Raw genomic sequence first — 20,484 nt, 5'->3', positions numbered from 1 at the left:
CCTAACCCAGACCTACTATATCATAGAGTCTGGGAGTACAACCCAGGAATCTGCTGTAAAGCAGGCAATTTTGATGCATGCTGTTTGATAAATTCTGACTTAAAGGATATAACCTCACAAAGTCCCTCCCCTCTCTCTCCTTATCCCAAAATGTGGCTTTTAGTTTAAAAGCTTTTTCTGATGTGTAATAAGCACTTTCTTGTCATTTAGTACATCTTGCTCAGTCATGTCTGACTCTTTGCGACCCCATGGACTATACAGTCCATGGAATTCTCCAGGCCAGAATACTGGAATGGGTAGCCTTTCCCCTCTCCAGGGGATCTTCCCAACCCAGGGATCAAACCCAGGTCTTCCTCATTGCAGGCGGATTCTTTACCAGCTGAACCACCAGGGAAGCCCGAGAATACTGGAGTGCGTAGCCTATCCCTTCTCCAGCAGATCTTCCCGACCCAGGAATTGAACTGGGGTCTCCTGCATTGCAGGTGGATTCTTTACCAGCTGAGCCACCAGGGAAGCCCTTTAGTACATCAGGAAGGTGTTTTTTGCTTTTTTTTTTTGTTCTCTCTCTCAGTTAGTGAGAAATAGTCACAAATTCAACCAGGGTATGGATAAGTGAAGAGGGCAAAGGGAAAAATTATGGGTTCAGAGCATAAATTATTTGGGGGGGAGGGTGTTGGGAGCCTCAAGTCTTGAAACTTCAGAGTTGAGAAAGCAGTGAAAAGGAAATACAGGAAGGACTGAATTCTAAATTGACACTGCCCAATTTTGTTCAAGATTAATTAATTCTATGACAGTCGTTTTCCTGAAATGCTATTATCTTTTTAAATTGATAATTCCAGCCCGTTGGTTCAACCACTCTATTGATCCAATCTGCTAATTTTTAAAAATAATTTCATTTTATTTATTTATGGATGTGCTGGACCTTCGTTTTTTCATGGGCTTTTCTCTAGTTGCAATATACATGCTGTTCATTGCCGTGGCTTCTCTTGTTGCAGAGCAACATTAAATGTACATTAATGAGCAACATTAATGTGCGTTCTGTACATTAAAAAAAAAAAGACTCTAGGGCATGTTAGCTTCAGTAGTTGCTGTTCCCAGGTTCCAGAGCACAGACTCAGCAGTTGTGGTGCCCTGGCTTAGTTGCTCCGTGGCATGTGGGAACTTCCTGGACCAGGGACTGAACCTGTGACTCCTGCTTTGGCAGGTAGGTTCTTTTACCACTGAGCCACTAGGGAAGCTCCCAGTCTACTCAGTTTAAAAAGTAAAGCAAAAATAGTGAATGGCTCTCACAGTAGAAATAATTTCTTAAGGAACTAAATCCTCCTTTAACTCTGATTGGGACCTGACTAAGGGGAAGTAAGAAATGCCTGTCTGTTTGATCTGCTGAATGTGTCCAGGCCAGCCGGTAAGTAAAAGTCTACAGATGTAGCTCTCAGGGAGATTCTGTGGCTTTGGGGAATTAATATTGGGGTACAAAGCAATAGCCAAGAGTTGATTATATCTTATAAAGCCCAACTTGCACAAAACTTGGATGGAGTGAGCCCTCTGCATGGATGTTTTCCAGTCCTCAACTGTTTCATGGGTATTTACCAGACAATTTAATGGCAGCAACCAAAGGTTTTATGAGATAGAAATCACTTGCATGATGTTTTCTGTACATTAAAAAAAAATAAAATTAGAGAAATAAAAAAAATAAAATTAGAATAAAAAAAATTAGAGAAGTGCCATGTGTGTGCATAGCTGTGAAAACCCTTATGCTATTTCCTTTGGTCCCTATTTAGGGCAAGATTAGTCTAGCTGGCAGGGTACTTTTTACTATTTAAGAAGGTAGCCCTGATTCTGAATCTTCGAAGACATCACTTGCTAGACTTTTGGTGTCTCTAAAGCTGAATGGGAATTATTTAATAAGTAAATTATGCCTGATAATATACTTTTTTCATCTTATATGTCTAAAAGAAAACTGAAGCTTTTGTGCTCTATTTCTGCCCTAAGCAGGGGTACTGCAATGCAATTCTAATACTAGCTACCTGGAGTTACCATTAGACTTCACAGACTTAAGGGTTCAGTCCTCCACAAGATTATCCTTAATTCAGGCACCAGCAAGCAATTCTCAGGGGCCACCCCATTTCTGAAAAATGAGCTATAAATTTGAGGATTCCCCTGACTTGCTCAGGTTCAATAATTGACTAGAACAACTCAGAGCTCTCTGAAAGCTCTGTTTTAATGGTCATATTTTTATTATAAAGGGCATATATAGGACATGGTTTGGAAGAGTCTAGAATGCAGAATTTCTGTATCCTCTAACTATGGAGTAAGGGCTCATGACCCTCCACCCCATACCCTGCATATCAGTGTGTTCACCAGCCAAGAAATTCCTCTTAGCTTTCACCTCCAAAGGTTTTATTGGGGTTTCATTACCTCAGCCAGATTGATTAAATCATTAGCTACAAGACTGAACTCAATCTGCAACCCACTACGTTCCCCAGAGGTTGAATTAGCCCAAAGTTCCAACAGTCTAACCACCTGATTGTTGGTCTTTCTGGTGACCAGCCCCCATCCTGAAGCTACCTAGGGGCCCACCATGAGTCACCTCATTAAGATAACAGAGACAATCCTATAACTATGGAAATTTCAAGGATTTTTGAAGTTCTATGCCAGGAACGGCAAGGGTGAGTGGTAGAGGATGAACCAGATATATTCTTTATTATACCACACCTTGCTTTAACAAATTTATTTTTCAAAGATGTAGACAAAATTAGAATACTTTTGCTCTAGTCAAATACCCTTAGTTTCACAAGCAGGCTGCATTACTTTCTAGCTCAAAGATCTTAACTTATGACACTGTTATTTGGCAAACCTTTTCATGGCAGCTGGGGCTTCCCTCATAGCCCAGTTGGTAAAGAATCTGCCTGCAATGCAGGAGACCCTGGTTCCATTCCTGGGTGAGGAAGATCCCCTGGAGAAGGGGAAGGCTACTCATTTCAGTATTCTGGCCTAGAGAATTCCATGGACCATAGTTTTACAGTCCATGGGGTCACGAAGAGTCGGACACAACTGAGCTACTTTCACTTCACTTCACTTCATGGCACCTATTGATGGCAAATGGAAACATAAAAGTTATCAGCAGGTTCTCTCTCTCTTTCCCCTTCTCTGTACTCTCCAGTTCTTACTGTTTTCTAGGTCTTCTCATTGTTTCTTATGAATGTAGACTCATGTATCATTTTTCTTCCTTTTCCCGATTTCAGATTTAGCTAACACATTTTGAGATATGAGAAGTAAGAAAAATAATCATTAGATCAGCAGAATAATGGAAAGTGATTTGTTTTAACCAAACATAAATTAGTTTTAGACTTAAGTGGAAATCATTCCCCATTCAAGTCTACATAATTCATATATTCAACAAGTTGCTATGATAGCCATGTGCTGAGAATAAAATAGTGATAGAGACAAAGCCCTTTATATCATGGAGTTAATATTCTAGTGGAATTGGTAGAAAAGAAACAAGTAAGCAAAGGAATGGGCAAGCTCATTCCAGAGAATGATGGCATGCTTTAAAAAAGGATCATGTAAAAACAATGTCTACTTGGGATGGGACAGGATAATCTACATTGAGTAGGCAAGAAAACTCTTATTGAAACAGTGGTCTTCACGTAGTGGTCTTTGAGTAGAAATTTGAAAGGAATGAGGGGATGAGCCATGGAGAAATCATGGGACAATCTGTCCTTTTAAAAGGGAATGGAAGTGCAAATAATCTCAGGTAGAAATTTGTGGTGCAGCTCAAGTGATAGGGAATAAACAAGAGAGATATTAAGAGGCCAGATCATGTAAAACTAGTCAGGTGTTTGGATTTTATTCTGAGTGTGAAAAGAAGCCATTGGATGGCTTTAAGTATTGTCTGATTCATGCATTAAAAAGAGCACACCAGCTTGCTGCACAAATTGGCAAGAATGGAACTAGGGAAGCCGTTAGGAGGCTTTTATATCAATTCAGGCAACAGATTATAGTGACTTGGATTAGGGTCTCATGGTAGAAAGGGAGAGAGTTTGTGGATTAATGGTACCCTACTTGTTAGGGAGGTGCCAATTTTTTTAAAATATGTGTTGATTTATTAAAGGGTACAGTGTCTGCTAAATGGAATGCTAAATGTCTCTATGGTATCTGCTGGACTAGAGCATAAGCCCTTCAAAATGACAGAGACTAAAGTTTTAGAATATTATGTACTATGTGTGTATTTACACAATTGATATTATTAAACTATTTCTCAAGTACAGATTTTTAAAAATAATTTGGGTGCCAGTTTTGGAGGAAAAATTTATATACATTTAAAAAAAAATGCTCTTTTTGAACATTGTATACAGCTCCCATCATCCACTCTCCTGCGCTCACCCTGCTCAATCTCTGAGACTTCCCCCCACCCCAGCTTTTTTTCCCATCCCATCCCTTTCATAATCCTGATGATACCAACGTCCTTGTTAGTAACTGTTCCAGCCTCTTACTTCCTTCACAGGGTGGGGAAGGCAGAGACTGACCATTGCCCCTAAAGGGGTTCACTAGGGACCAAACTCCAACATAAAGAGGGAATAATGCTTGTGAAAACTCGGCCTAAAGTCACATGAGCTGCTTGCTTATTTGTTTTATTTTGTAGTGGCCCTGTCTCCTGGTTAATGCATATCGAAAATATGTTTTCTCAGTCAGTGAGATTCTAGAAACTCAATTGCTTGTCATTCTGGACCACATTGCTTCTGTGATTTTCCAACCAATTGGACTGTGCTATGAATCACTAGCACAGGATCTGGATGGTGAAATAAATGTTCTATCCAGGTTTTCTAGTTCTATTCCAGCTAGGATCTGCATCATCATTTCTTCAGAAAAGTAATTGAGAATTTTTAATAATTAGTTGCATTACAGGGCACAACCCTGAAAAAGATCTGTCTTCCTATGGTTTGGGTTTTACAGATTGTTATTACAAAGCTTGTCCGTGCTGTTGAACATGAACAGAAATTAGCACAGGAGTGCTGAGACAGCAGAATGGAGGAAGAAATGCATTTAGAGCTCCCTGGCAGGAAAGTGATGCCCAGTCTGGTCCAACTAACCTTGTTGTCTTTTATGGCTATTAATGGGCACTTATCAGTGGCAGGCATAAATTATATATTTTCAAAACTTTATCTGTGAAGTAAATATTCTTATTTATTTGTCAGTGGCTAAAACTAAAAGGAAATGGCAACCCACTCCAGTATTCTTGCCTGGGAAGTCCTGTGAACAGAGAAGCTTGGTGGGCTTCAGTCCATGGGGTTGCAGAGTCAGACATGACTAAGTGACTAAACAGCAACAACAAAACTAAGACAGGAAGAGGGTAAATAGCTTGCCTGAAATGGTGGGGCTGAGACACAAATCTTGGGTTGCTTGAGCTCCAAACTGATGGTTTTAAAACATCCATTGTATTTCCATACTTGACGCTACTCCCATGCAAAGCTCCTAGCATCAACCCCAAACCCTCAAGATCATTGAGAAAGAATGTACATCCGAACCATCTTTGCACTTCTCACACTGCCTCAATTGATGTTCTGTATATATTAGGTGCTCTGTATTTAATTGTCAAATGAATGAATAACATTTTTGTAGAACAAAATCTGAATCAGGTTCTGAGAGGTGCTGCAGGCTTGTTTGTACGTAAAATGGAAAACAGTACCAAAAATTTAAAAAAATCTCTTTACTTTTTTGTCAATGATGTTTTAGTAGTTGTAAATATAAAGGGGGAATCATTAATTCAGTGAAAGGCAGGAGTATGTTTGGGTTTGTGGAGAGACTATGACAGCTAAAGGGCAGACTCAAAATGTTGCAGCCCTCCTTACCTACCACCTTACAGTGGCCTCATTGTGGGCAGAGTGCCCCTCCCTGGCCCTTGACTTTCAGCTTGACCTGCTGACTTGCTTTGTCCTACCATGTGTAGACAGATATGAACGAGAGTCATTTCGAAAGCTAGACCCTAGAAGGCCTCATGTGTTTCTGTTTGCCCTCTCACACTTAGAGCATGAGAAAGCTTTCCCCAACCTGGAACCTAAATGAGACACAGGAAATAGAGCTGAGTCTCAGGACCCACCCTAGTTTGCCCAATTCCCAGTTGTATGAGCTTTACCATCCAATTGCAGAGCCAGTAAAATAACAATTTCTGTAAAAGCCACTGAGTGTTGTGGCAGAGCTAATGAATATTGAAAATATTCCCACTGTTTTCAGAATTAAATGCCAGGGGCTCTAGATCAGCAATATGCTGTACTAACAGATAATAATTTGCTGTCTGTCTCTCACCTTTTGATTCTTTCAAGAGATGACCAGGGCTCAGAGGCTAGGACCTGATTAGCCAAATGAACAACTACAGGCACCCTCTATCTTTCAAGAAGAGCAGGCTCCCTGGGCTTATTCCTTAATGTAGAGATTAGTTCTCTTTTAGCAGTTTGGACTTAGATGCTATAAGAAAATTTCTTGTATGGTCTATAATTTATTTTAAAATATGTCTTGTGTAATATGTATTTTGTCTGCATGTATTTGTGTATGTTAGTTTTCGGTCTACACCTTGGAGATCACTAGTGAGCATCTGAGTCTTCAATTCAAGAGTATTCACTACTGGGCCTTGTTACTTAGCATTTCAGAGTCAATATTCAGAAATTTCAGGCTCTGCCGGGCCCTTCAACTGTCTTCATCTCTGATCAGCACCAGATGGCTTATTAATTAGTATAATATAAGGAATGATCATAATTTCTGGCTTGAGTGGTTTCAATATGTGTGGATTGGCTAGAAATAATATCTGTATTTCTGCCTTTGCATGAATTGGGATAAGAGGTCTAGAGAAGCCAGGATCCTATACCTTTTAGACTGGCCTCCAGGTCTGTGATTATGTCTGGTTCTTGAGTGCAGCCGCTTTTAGAGGAGTCATTTCTATCTTATGTAGAAACTTGAAGCAAAGTGTTTACTGAATACCTAAAAGGACCAAGTTATGCTTACTTTCTCATAAATGTTGTTTGTATAACAGAATATTATATATGATTTTAATTTAGTGGTGAGGTCTTAGGAGAGGAGACCTAGAGAAACTGTTCTGTCTCTCACTATTGGAGTTCACCAATGTTTACCCAAACAATGTAATAATCAGGTACAAATGAATTGTCTTTGCTCAGTTTACAATGGCTTCTTAGAGACTGAATTAAAAGCCAATGACAAGTTCAGTTCAGTCGCTCAGTTGTATCTGACTCTTTGCAATCTCATGGACTGCAGCACGCCAGGCTCCCTGTCCATCACCAAGTCCTGGAGTTTACTCAAAGTCTTGTTCATTGAGTCGTGATGCCATCCAACCATTTCATCCTCTGTCATCCCCTTCTCCTCCTGCCTTCAATCTTTCCCAGCATCAGGATCTTTTCAAATGAGTCAGTTCTCTGCATCAGGTGGCCAAAGTGTTGGAGTTTCAGCATCAGTCCTTCCCATGCATATTCAGGACTGATTTTCTTCAGGATTGGCTTTTCTGGAGACAGCATGGGACTTGGGATATTTAATCCATCTGTGTTTTCATCCATACCCAATCAAGCCCACCAAGGCAGAATGGACTTTAAAAGTTAAGGGAGAAATAGTCCTGTACCATGTGGTGTTCTGGTTCAGCTGTGCCCATTGGTACGTGAAGACATGCCGATCCCCCTTTTCCCTCTGGGATCTGGCAGGTAAGGCTCTTCTCACCCCAATTAGGAAGGAGACAGAATGGCAATTTAAGCATTTCATTGAGTGGAAATATCAGAAGTACATAGGGTACTGAGAACTTTGTAGACAGAACGAGAAGCAAAGAAAGAAGAAGATTCGAGAAGGTAAGCAAGATAGGGGGAAGTGAATCTAAGGCAACTGTATTGGAGTGCATGATTAAAATTTTTAAGAAAGGATTTGGAGGAGACTATGGGATGAAGCAGACCCACATTACTTTGCCAACAAAGGTCCATCTAGGCAAGGCTATGGTTTTTCCAGTGGTCATATATGGATGTGGGGCTTCCCTGGTGGCTCAGAGGTTAAAGCGTCTGCCTCCAATGTGGGAGACCTGGGTTTGATCCCTGGGTTGGGAAGATCCCCTGGAGAAGGAAATGGCAATCCACTCCAGTATTCTTGCCTGGAGAATCCCATGGACGGAGAAGCCTAGTAGGTTACCGTCCACGGGGTCGCAAAGAGTCGGACACGACTGAGCGACTTCACCTTCACCTTCACCTATATGGATGTGAGAGTTGGACTATAAAGAAAGCTGAGCACTGAAGAATTGATGCTTTTGAACTGTGGTGTTGGAGAAGACTCTTGAGAGTCCCTTGGACTGCAAGGAGATCCAACCAGTCCATCCTAAAGGAGATCAGTCCTGGGTGTTCATTGGAAGGACTGATGCTAAAGCTGAAACTCCAGTACTTTGGCCACCTGATGCGAAGAGCTGACTCATTTGAAAAGACCCTGATGCTGGGAAAGATTGAGGGCAGGAGGAGAAGGGGACAACAGAGGATGAGATGGTTGGATGGCATCACCAACTCGATGGACATGGGTTTGGGTGGACTCCAGGAGTTGGTGATGGACAGGGAGGCCTGGCGTGCTGCGGTTCATGGGGTCGCAGAGTTGGACATGACTGAGCGACTGAACTGAACTGAACTGAACTGAACTGATGGGGTAAAGATAATGCCTAACCAACCACCTCTGCTTACTCTGTGAGGTCAAATGGCCCTCTATGGGATTAGGATGGCCACCAGAGGGCACCGTGGACTTACACGCAGTAAAATTAGTTTATGCCATAGTCATCAGAAAGTCTGGACATCCAGATCAATTTCTATATATTGACTCATGGCTAGAGTTGGCTCAAGAACCCCCTCCTTGGACGAGATTCTATATCAAGAAAGGGAAAGGAACAATATTAATGGCACAAAAATCGACTAATGATAAAAAAGAAATTCTGCAGGATTTGGATGGGGGTGACCTACCCCCTTCCCCATACTGGTTGATGACGTGCCTGCCCCACAGTGCTCCACCAGGGCCAGAGGGCACCTTAATGCCCGATCCAAGGCCAGGTGAAGTTCCTGCAGCAGCCGCTACTCCTGTGCCAACTTTCCTTGGATTTCATAGAGCTGAGATTCTGGTAGGCTCCGGTCCCAGCGGAGGAGCCTCTGGTAAACACCCGTAGGATTCTTTCCCAGCCGGACTTCCCAAGCTGTAACCTTCCCTCCTGGTGAGTACAGATGAAAAGGGGGCAGGAAATACAGGAATTAGACAGAGGCTGTGTTCTGCTAAGGAATGAGGGAAACAAAACTCACTGCAGATGCCCGTCAGAGAGGTACAACAGCTCTCAGTTCAGGATGCAGATGGACACTACCACCAGCCTCCTGTAGCCTATTATTACCAACCATTTTCTTCTACAGATATATTAAACTGGCAAAGACACACTCCACCATACCGAGGGGAGCCACAAGATATGATTAGACTAATGGAAACTATTTTTCAAACCTACCGCCCTACATGGGATGACATAAACCCACTAGTCTCCCTTTTCATCACTGAAGAAAGACACAGGATCCTAACTGAGGCTAGAAAGTGGCTAGGAGAAATGGCACCTGGGGTACCATAAACCCACAGCAGTGGGCAGAACTAGCTGCCCCTGGTAAGAGGCCCAGCTGGGACTATAACACAGGAAGGAAGGGGCCACTTGGAGAGATTTCAGGCAGCTATTCTACAAGACCACAAGAGAGGGGTCCGAAAACCTATGAATATGACAAAACCCTCTGAAGTGATTCAAAGGGAGACTGAATCACCCTCTGAGTTGTACAAAAGACAGTGCGAGGCCTATAGACCTCAAACACCAATAGATCCAGAGGCCACTGGATCTCAGATGGTGATAAATGCAGTCTGTCTCAAGGTTACCCTGATATCAGACGCAAGCTTCAAAAGGTGGATGGGGTATTATTGGCCATGACTAGTTCACGAATAATTGAGATCGCTGATAGGGTATTCAGCAATAGAGACATGGAGACAAAAAGAGAAGTTGAGAAAAGGCAGAGAGAAGATAATAAGAGGGCAGGCCAGAGGGTCGCAGTACTGGCCGCAGCCCTGGGAAGGTCCCTCCCTAGACCTTCCCTGCCCCCTCTGAACCAGAACCAGCCTACGGACCCTCTACAAGAAGGTCTGGGGTTGCCCTACAACCAATCAACGTGCCTGATGCTGGGGCTTCAGCCACTGGAAAAATGAATGCCCCCAAAATAGCAGGGAAAAAGATTTAGCATCAGCTGTTACAGGGCTGGCTGGACTAGAGACTGAATAAGGGTGCTGGGGCTCAAAGAGGCAGGTACCTGAGAGCCCATGGTACAATTAAAAGTGGGGGACTAAATTATTGACCTTATGGTGGACACTGGAGTGGAAATGTCAGTGGTAACCAAACCGGTGGCACCCCTCTCAGAAAAGGCCACTGCTATAGCAGGAGTAACTGGGGAAGAGCCATTCTAATTAGGCCATTCTGCCTACCCCAGAAATGTCAGATGGGGGACACCAAGTGACTCATGAATTTTTATACATCCCTGAATGCCCAGTACCTTTGTTGGGAAGAGACTTGCTGTCTAAATTAGGGGCACAAGTGATCTTTTCTCCCCAAAAAAGACCCACTCTTTGAGTGGGCTCAACTACCTATTTACTGTCCCTCTCAGTAACCCCACAAGATGAATGGAGGTTGCACGATCTCCCGGAAGGGAAGCTGGATGGGCTAAACGGTCGAGAAAGAGAGAGAGAACTCAACAATTCTCTGAGGTCTAGGCGGAAGACAACCCCACCCCCACCCCGCCGCCAGGGTTGCAAAACAAGAAGCCCCAGTGGTAAAAGAACTCAAACCCGGTGCCACCCCAGTCAGAAAACGTCAGTACCCGTTGTCACTAAAGGCTCGAGCTGGCATTTTGCCACACATAAACAGACTGAAAGAGGTGGGCATCCTGATTGAATGCCAGTCAGCCTGGAACACACTGATCCTACCAGTCAAGAAGGAAGGGGGACAGGACAGGACCTGTGCAGGACCTCAGACTGGTCAATCAGGCCACTGTGACTCTACATCCCACTCTTCCTAACCCCTATACTTTACTTAGCCTCCTCCCAACCAGTGCTAAGATCTATACTTATTTATATCTCAAGGATGCCTTCTTCTGTATACACCTCGCCCTGGTGGCTCAACCCATTTTTGCTTTTGAATGGGAAGACCCAGCAGGGGGCACCAAAGCACAGTTTACCCGGACTTGCCTCCCACAAGGATTTAAGAATTCCCCAACCATCTTTGGGGAAGCCTTGGCTTCCAACCTGGACTCATTCCAGCCAGAGAGGTTCAGATGCTGCTTGCTTTTGGCTGCCAAGAACGAAGAAGACTGCTGGGAAGGGACCAAGGCTTTACTAGAGCTGTTGATGGAGTCTGACTAATGAGTCTTGAAAAAGAAGGCACAGATCTGCAAAGAGGAGGTAAGATATTTGGGGTTTGTTCTGAGAGGAGGCACGAGGCTGTTAGACCAGTCCAGAAAAGAGGTCATATTGAGAATCCCACAACCAAGAACCAGACAACCAGAGAGTTCTTGGGAGCCACTGGGTTCTGTAGGATTTGGATTCTGGGCTATTCGCAGATGCCCCAGATGTTATATGAACTCCTAACTGGACCAGAAGGAGATTGATTAAATTGGAATGAGAGACAGCAACAGGCTTTTGAGGAACGAAAGCTGGCAATTACGTCAACACCTGCTTTGGGCCTGCCAGACCTTGCTAAGCCATTTACTCTTTATGTGACTGAAAAGGACAAGGTGGCTATGGAGTGTTGACTTAGACTATGGGGACGTGGAACAGACCCATGGCTTCTCGAAATGGCTGGACAGTGTTGCCACTGGGTGGCTGGGATACTTATGGGCAGTTGCTGTGGTTGCCGTACTGGTCCGGGAGGCAACCAAGCTGACTTTGGGCCAAAACTTGATCATAAAAGTTCCCCATGAGGTCAACATTGTCCTGTGAGGGGACCCCCATAAATGGTTGTCAACTTCCCAGATTACTGAATACCAGGGACTGCTATGTGAGAACCCCCATGTTACTATCAAGCCTTGTCAGGCCCTGAATCCGGCCACTCTCCTTCCTGTGGGAAAAAGTGGCCCTCACATGACTGCAAGGAAATATGCCAGCAGACCTGATTCGAGAGACCAGCCAATCCCGGACCCAGATTTGGTCCTGTACACCGATGGCACCAGCCTGGTGAAACAAGGACAATGACTGTCGGATATGCAGTAGTCATGGAGGAAACCATCGTTGAGGCTAGCTCTCTGCCATCACACTGGTCTGCTCAATGGGCCCTCCAGCTGTCAAAAGGTAAGAAGACAAAGGTTTACACAGACTCTAGGTATGCTTTTGCTACTTTGCATGTACATGCGGCTTTATATAAAGAGAGAGGTCTTCTGACAGCCAATGGAAAGGACGTTAAAAACAAGGAGGAAATCTTGACTCTATCAGATGCTGTATGGGAACCTGAAAAGGTAGCAGTGATGCACTATCGAGGTCACCAAAAGGAAGACACCCCACAAGCATGGGGAAACTGACTAGCAGATAAAACCGCAAAACACGTGGCTGAGAAATTTGGGGCTGCTGGTGGGGGATCTATCAGAACCTTTGTACTATCAAAAACGCCTGAGTTAACTTTGACTCTCCCACAATATACCCCAGCCTAAGACCAGCTGGCTGAAGCAGAAAGGGCCACCCAAAATGAAAAAGGTTGGTGGGAACTGCCGGATGGCAGGTTACTGGTTCCTGAGGCATTAGACCCCACACTGGTGTTTCAGGTTCACCAGGCAACTCACTTGGGACATGACAAAATTGAAGAATTCATTCCAAAATATTTCTTAATTCCATGACTTTCCTGCTTATGTAGAATGGAATTCCAGAACAGTTCTGCTTGCTCACAGGTCAATGCTACCCCTGGACATAAACAAAAACCTCCAGGAATCCAATTAAAAGGCACTCTACCCTTTGAACATTTATAAGTGGACTTTACTGAGACGAAACCCTACCGACACTATCGTTATTTACTGGTCATGGTATGTACCTTCGCAGGATGGGTGGAGGCCTTCGCTACCTGAACTAAAAAAGCAAATGAAATGGCTCACTGTATGCTTTGAGAAATAATCCCCAGATTCGGGTTCCCAACCTGTATAGGATCAGACAATGGCCCTACCTTTGTAGCCAAATTATTCCAACAGATATGTAAAGCTCAAATATCAAGTGGATATGGCATATAGGCCTCAGAGTTCTGGAATGGTGGAAAGAACCAACCAAACTCTTAGAGAGACACTTTCAGAATGGATCAGAGACTGATTATTCAAGGATGGACTTGCTTCTGGCAGCCTTACTCAAATTAAGGGTAACCCCGCATTCCCATGGTTATTCTCCTTATGAAATTGTCTATGGGAGACCCCCTCCCATAGTAAGATGGTGTTGGCAAATTGGCCACAGGTAAGGGGAGATGGGATTTCACAGCAGATGGAACAACTGGGTAAGGTAATAAATCAGGTAACTTAAGTTTGTACAAGAAAGGGTGCCGTTTCCCCTTGGGGAACAGATTCATGAGTTCGTGCCTGGTGATCAAGTGTGGGTCAAGGACTGGAAACGTGAATCCTTGGCCCCAGATTGGAAGGGTCCATATACTGTTATTCTAACCACACATACAGCAGTTAAAGTTGCAGGTGTCACTCCCTGGATCCACCACACAAGGGTGAAAAGAGTATACCATGCAGACCCGGAGAATGCCGAGTGGACTACACAAAAGGACCCCATTGATCCCCATGAAACCAAAATCATCTTAAAGAAGAGATGAAGCTCTACAATCAACTGCTGCTTCAAGGACTTGCTGGTATTCTCTTGAGACTAGCTATGGTTTCAGCACAAGACAATGTTTTCATTTCATGGGCACATTCCTGTACTGACTTCCATTAAAAATCTAACTGCTGGGTGTGTGGAGCCATGCCCATGTCTGTCATGGATGGACTCCCGTGGTGGGTATCACCTCTACGGAGGGGTGATATGCTTAGCTTGTGTGATTTTTTTGCATCAGGCAAAACAACAAAAATCCTGTATAGAAACTGTAATCACAGCTGCCACTACCCATTGGTGCAATCAAAAGGCCGACGATCTGACAAACAGCCATGGGATACATTTTAATTGTACTCTCAGCTCAGAAAATGCTTCTCAGTATTACGTGACAGACAGCAAGTACAAACAATAGAAATTAACAGATATTTTGACCAATTTTACCAGATATGAGATGAATACATGTGGATTACTCCAGAAAAGGGCCAAGTTGTTATGTGCTGAAATTTGCTGGGAACAAGATGTACACAGTATTGGATATAATAACCAAATAATAATAAAAAGAATTTAAAACCAGCTTTCGATGGACAGAACAGTGCTGTAAGACCTATATGATCCCAATCAATCCACCCAATGGCCCGGGACAGACTGGGGACTCAACCCCAGAATCAGGTGCATTGCTCCTAATGGCACACATTGGTTGTGTGGGACCAACTTATGGCCTTGGCTGCCCCCAGGATGGATAAGGAGGTGTACTTTAGTTCTGGCCTTTGCCCATGGAAACATCAGGTCAACAATACAAGAGCCTTTAAATTTACCCTCCCTACAGGCCAGATGGTCATGATCAGTTTTCCATTGGTATGTTTATTTGGCTGCTCTATTTGTTCCCTCATTGGGCACTACGGACATAATGATTAGAGTTGAAGCTTTAACTAATTTCACCCAAGGAGCCCTAAATGACAGCCTAACAGCTATTCAAGCACTAAATACTGAACAAATACAAATGAGAAAAGTGGTAATTCAAAATAGAATGGCTTTAGACATACTTATAGCCGCTAAAGGAGGGACCTGTGCTATAATCAAAGCTAAATGTTGTGTATATATTCCTGATTTATCTGAAAATATATCAGCCACTCTAGATGACATGAAAGATCAAGTAAAAGCTATGTCTGATAATCTTCCTTTTTGGACTTCTGTTCTATCACGGATAAAGTGTGATTGATGGAAAACTATCAACCATTGTTATAGTTGTTCTGTTGATTCTGTTATGTGGACCTTGTATTCTCCAATGTGTTGTTAACTTTGTATCACAGAGGCTGACTTCATTTACCCAAATATATACCAGGAAGCCTAAAATGCAATACATCCTGATGAGTGATGCTCACACTGGAAGTTGAGAACATCAGGAAGGCTGAATGAAGGAGGGAAGGAACAGGCTAAGTTGATTCCATCTTGAAAAAGAAGGAAACTCCATCTTCATTCCCAGTGAACTTTGGATTATATACTTGCTTTTATTTTCAGTGAACTTTGGACTATGTTCATGGTAGCCATGGAGATAACATACCTAAAGTCAAACAGGCCTCCCGGACCAGAAAACATCAGATTCCATACCAGGATTTCCCATCGCCAGAAAGAATGTAATAATCCCCTATGTAGTCAATTACCTTTGTAATCTTTATGGCCCCCAATGGTGTAGGCTACATTGTATAACCACCAGCTGACCCTTCTCATTATGAATCATGGCTGTAACCTGATTGTATCTCCCTTTAGCATTTTCCAGGCTAGGTTTAAGGAATTTGGGGATGTGAGCTTGAGCAAGTACACTTAAGGTATATAAGGTTTTCACAAAAGTCGTTAGGGGTCCCTGGCTAAAGAGGAAACTCTGCCTTGGACCTGCCGGTGTAATAAACTGCACCCCACTAGCCATGCTGTCCTTCTGAATGAGTTTGCTTTCTGGAGCATTTGACTATAACAGTTGCTCTAAGAGAGGAGTTTATAAGGTTGTGTGCCTGCTACCAGGTTTTTGCTGAAACAGTCAGTCGCTTAACAGTCTAGAGCTTCCTTAGGCAGGCATTTTAAGGGGAGCTGGAGTCATCCTAGGGACATGGCCTTAAGCTCTTAGATGCCATGCTAGAGTTTTGTCAAGTGTTTTAGTGCAGGAATTTAAATTGAGTTGTTATGTGTCAAGAGAGTTTTTTGTTTGTTTGTTTCTTTGTTTTTGTAGTTCTCAGTATCAGTAAGAATGAATCTCAAAAACATGTTGAGCTATTTATTTCATATTATGATATTTTACTGTATATGTGGTTTGACCCAGTTTTTAAAAATGACTAGTTACAAAGAAAGATGTCAAGGTAATGGGCAGGTAGATCTACAGCATACTGGGAATCATTCATTCTATCTCTTTAGAATTGTAATCCTTGTCCAGAAATGCTGTTTCTTTTCAACCAAATTCTTGAATTCAGGCTGCCACATTCTCATTTTTTAGCTCCTGATTTCTTTTTTGAAGTCCCCAGGAACTTGATTTCTTCTTTTATGTGGGAATGTATTTGCATTAGAGGCAGCATCATTCTCATGGATTAGGAAGGGAAGGACTCCTGCTGAAGATTTGCAATAAGAGCTGGCTGCTGCTGCTGCTAAGTCACCTCCCCCCATAACCAAGCCTGGAGATGGTACAGATTTGACTCAAGTCACATGTATACCTAAGCAAGCATGTGACTTGTAGCTAGAACTCTCTTTTGCTTACAATAAATGTAGTATAAAATTTCCACATGTTTTTGGATATTGGGTTAAGATAAACAGATTCCTCCATTATCTCGTAATATAAACTCAGGTGACTTATACTGAGAAATTTATTCTATTTTTCAAGTAAATGAAAATTCAAATAAGTAAACTCTTAGGCATTTTAAATCATCTTATTTCTGGTTTCAATTTTGAAATACTCAATGTATGAAAAATTGATTTAACTTATATAGGTTTCATGCTTTTAACAGCTTGGCCAACTCTCTGCAGGCTTAACTTTTACTTTTGCTACAACCTTTCCATTATAATATATGCTTACTTGAACTTTAGAACTCTAAGTTTTCCTCCTTCAACATTTAGTGTTAAGTGTTAGGACAGCCTGAGCCTAGGCTCTAGTGAACTGAATATTGATGTTTAATCATGTGAGTTTTCTGAGGCCTAAATCTCACAGTCAGATTGGGTTGTATAATACCTGAATCAATATGGAATATCCAGAAGTGGGATATTTGGTAAGAGGAATCAGATGCTTAGTAAGATTATACTTGAGAGAAGTTAGATCTTCTCCTACTTTAATTTTCAGGTTCTCACAAAATAGCACCTAATTCAGATACATTTCTTTTTTGAAATACGTGAAAATATATGAAATATTATCCTCTGTACCATGCACTGCATTCAGAGCTTTTGTTTTATCTGCCCTGTTCACATTTGCTTCTTAGGCAACCAGAGTTATTCCGATGCAAATAATCATCTCTAGTTTCTTGCTGTTTCTTCTGAGTTTCATGTTGGGAGGTAAAGTCCTTGAATAAACCAGAAGAGGGAGTAGATGAAAGAAGGAAGAAGACTATGATTCGTTCATGGTTTGGTTCTCTTATGGGGAAAAGAAGAGTCATGTTCTTCTGGACACTGTAGCCTGGAAGCCTGGAATTAGGTTCATACCATATTTGGGAACATCTGCCTTATTCTAGTTCAGAGAATGCACTTCTCATTTCATCCTCCTAGGTGATATTGTTAGTGAAAATTGAAATGAGCTTATTTTAGTGTTTTCTCTCATCTTGACCTCATGGCCACTATTGCCTTGCCTTCCCAGGTGGCGCTAGTGGTAAGGAACCGCCTGCCAATGTGGGAGATGCAGAAGTGGGTTCCATCCCTGGACCAGGAAGACCCCCCTGGAGGAGAGCATGGCAACCCACTCCAGTATTCTTGCCTGGAAAATCCCATGGACAGAGGAGCCTGACGGGCTACAGTCCATGGGCTCACAGAGTTTGACATGACTGAAGTGACTTAACACGCATGCACATACACTATTGCCTTACAGGGTACTGCCCTAGATATCAGAAGAGGGAGAGGCCATTTTCCCCAAAGACCACACCCTCTCTGCCTCAGTGAAGAAACTTATCTGGGAATCTATTTTATTGAGAAGAGCAAGCGGCAGGAGAAACTAAAAGATTGAAATAGTTTAATCCAAATGAGGCATGGGATAATACCTGAAATGACTGTATAAATTATTGAAATCAAGCATAAGTTTAAATCAAATTATATATTAAACACACACACATATATATATATATGTATATACACTGTAAATATGTCTGGGTGTATATATATGTATATATGTGTATATATATGTATAGAATGTGTGTGTGTGTGTGTATGTATATATGCATATACTGTCATCATCTAAGGAGAAGGTGCAGCTTAGAGAAAGACAAGAGCAGTTACAAAATAAAAGCCAAAGATGCTCCATTCCTCTATTCATTAATCATATAAAATTTGTAACCTAGCTGTGTTTTCCATCTTGAATTAATTAATTGCTATCTAGTGACTTTAATTATATCCCTCCCCCCAACTGAAATCTCACTGAAAGTTTTAGTTTCTAGAAAGATCAAACATATATAGTGTGCATTCAGTAATTAATTTCTGAGTGAATTAACAATTAAGATTAATTCTCTTGATTTCTCAAACACAGGAGAACTAAGTTTGAACCACATGGTCACTGTCGCATGAAGTGAAACGTGGTAGAAATACCTTTACATTCTTCCTTTTATATAATGAATAATGGAAGTCTAGAAGGGAGAGGAAGTCTCTACTCTTCTGCATGGCTCCATTACTAAAGGAACACTGCCCCAAGGTGAAGGATGTTTCCTCAGCACAGGAAAGATGTGAACACCTCAAAGAAGATAAAACATGCAAGCCCAGTAGTCAGACAGCCTTGATTTCAAGCTCAGAGAGCCTCTTGGAGCCCTGAGGGTGAGCCACCATGCAGGATTTCCATCTTTTAATTTTTTATTTCTTTTATTTTCCAAGTGTTTTGTTAAGGTATAATTGACATATAGAATAATAGCTTCAAGTGTACAACGTAATGATTTGATATTTGTATATATTGTAAAATAATCACCACACTGAGTCAAACATAGTCACAACTTTATTTTCTTGTGATCAGGACTTTTAAAATCTACTCTCTCAGTAACCTTCAAATATGCAATACAGTGTTATTAACTATAGTCACCATGCTTATATTACATCCTCAAGATTTATTTATTTTATAACTGGGGGTTTGTACCTTTTGACCCCTGTTACTCAATTACCCCACTGGCACTTCATCATCTGTTTTCTGTATCTTTGAGCTTGAGTTATATGTGTTGGTCTTAGGTTCCCCATATGAGTGAGACCATAGGGTATTTGTCTTTCTCTGACTTAACTTTTTTTAGCAGAATGCCCACAAGGTCTATTCATGTTATCGCAACTGGTCAGATTTCCTTCTTTTTTAATGGCTGAGTAGTATTTGGGATTCTCATCTTCAGTGAGAGAAGTGAGCAGTGACATCGAGCAGGGCACGAAGTGCTCGTGTTGGCTGCAGGCCTGTGAATGAATTAGGCTCAGGAGCTTGGCTGTCTTTGCCTGAGACATCTTTCAAGGAAATACTGATAAGAAAGAAGTGTAATCATACCCCTCTTCCCTCACCCAATTACCAGAGGGAAAATCGAGTTTTAGCAAGAACCTGACAGCTGTAAGTTTTATTATTTATTAAACATGCAATCAATCATCCGAGGATTTTCAGAGAACACAAGAACATGTCTGGAAATTGCATTAATTGAAATGAATCTTGATGTATCTTTGTAAGAGATTAGAAAGCAGGGATTTTATTTTATCGCAGCAGGAGAATGTATAATTTATAAGTTAGCTGAGCTCTTGAAGCAAGTCCCTTTCTTCTTGTAGGAAGCTAAAGGCCCTTTGATAGTTTTCAAAGAGAATGGACCTTCCACCTAGATTTTATACTGTGTGTGCGTGCTGAGTCACTTCAGTCATGTCCGACTCTTTGTGACCCCATGGACTATAGCCCGCCAGGCTCCTCTGTCCATTGGATTTCCCAGGCAAGAATACTGGAGTGGGTTGCCATTTCCTTCTCCAGGGGATCTTCCTGACCCGGGGATCGAACCCGCATCTCTTGCATCTCCTGCATTGGCAGGCAGGTTCTTTACCACTAGCACCACCTAAGCCCAGATTCTATACTATAGCTGATTGTTATCACTTTTGAGTGCTCAGCCATTTCACTATTAGATTCTAATTTGTTCCTTTATAAATCACTTTAAGGTGGACGTGCTGAATAGGAAAACCTAGTAATCCTTTCAAATGTCTGTCAAGAATCTGCTACCTGAGACATATGGCCTTCAGCTAATTGAGCATCACTACATTATCAAGGACAGCATCATTAAGGGAGAAGGAGAGACTAGGTGTCTAGGGCAAAGTGCTGATCAGCTACAAGCTTGCTGGTTTGATGTTTTCAGTAGGCTACATCAAGAGAAACTTATGGACCTATTCAATTTCACTTCATTAAACAAATCAGGAGACTTTTTTTTTTTTAATCAATTTTGAAGAACACTTTTA

Source organism: Budorcas taxicolor, chromosome X (assembly GCF_023091745.1).
Source record: "Budorcas taxicolor isolate Tak-1 chromosome X, Takin1.1, whole genome shotgun sequence".
Classification (NCBI taxonomy): Eukaryota; Metazoa; Chordata; class Mammalia; order Artiodactyla; family Bovidae; genus Budorcas; species Budorcas taxicolor.
Note: the sequence above shows the minus strand (reverse complement) of the source record.